The sequence below is a fragment of the Monopterus albus genome, unplaced genomic scaffold (genome assembly GCF_001952655.1).
Source record: "Monopterus albus unplaced genomic scaffold, M_albus_1.0 scaffold10.1, whole genome shotgun sequence".
Classification (NCBI taxonomy): domain Eukaryota; kingdom Metazoa; phylum Chordata; class Actinopteri; order Synbranchiformes; family Synbranchidae; genus Monopterus; species Monopterus albus.
The window spans coordinates 617,940-618,317 of NW_018127890.1; the positions used below are offsets into that span (position 1 = coordinate 617,940).

The 378-nt window shown below is 41.8% G+C and overlaps 2 protein-coding genes across 5 annotated transcripts in view; one reads left to right on the forward strand and one right to left on the reverse strand.

Moving 5' to 3' along the window:
• Positions 1-378, forward strand: part of cgref1 (cell growth regulator with EF-hand domain 1) — a 15,731-nt gene that overhangs the window by 13,896 nt on the left and 1,457 nt on the right. The gene's annotated exons all lie outside the window — the stretch shown is intronic.
• Positions 1-378, reverse strand: part of LOC109954477 (M protein, serotype 5-like) — a 10,833-nt gene that overhangs the window by 2,988 nt on the left and 7,467 nt on the right. The window lies entirely within an intron of this gene.

Consider the following 378-nt stretch of genomic DNA (forward strand, 5'->3'; position numbering starts at 1 on the left):
AAAAGACCCAGAACCCAGAATTGCTATACAATATCATCACTTAGTTGGCTCGCCCCCTCCTCCACAGAAACGTCAACCGAGACGTCTCTCTTTGCAGCTGGCTCTAACGTTAGCCAAAACATGAGGAAAAGTCAATGTGTGTGGCTGTTGTTTTCGTGGTGTGTATCTAAAACAATTTGACATAACATTACACATTAAGACAAATATTAGTTGTCTTAATGTTGTCTTAACCATACTGCCTGGTGTGAGAAGACCTTCAACATCACCACTGACAGTGGTAGGCACTATTCTATTATAAAGCCTCGTCCGGTTCTTTCAAACCAGGAACTCAGAGGGACGACTCAGACCACTTGAGTATATAAAAAATATAACCGTGCT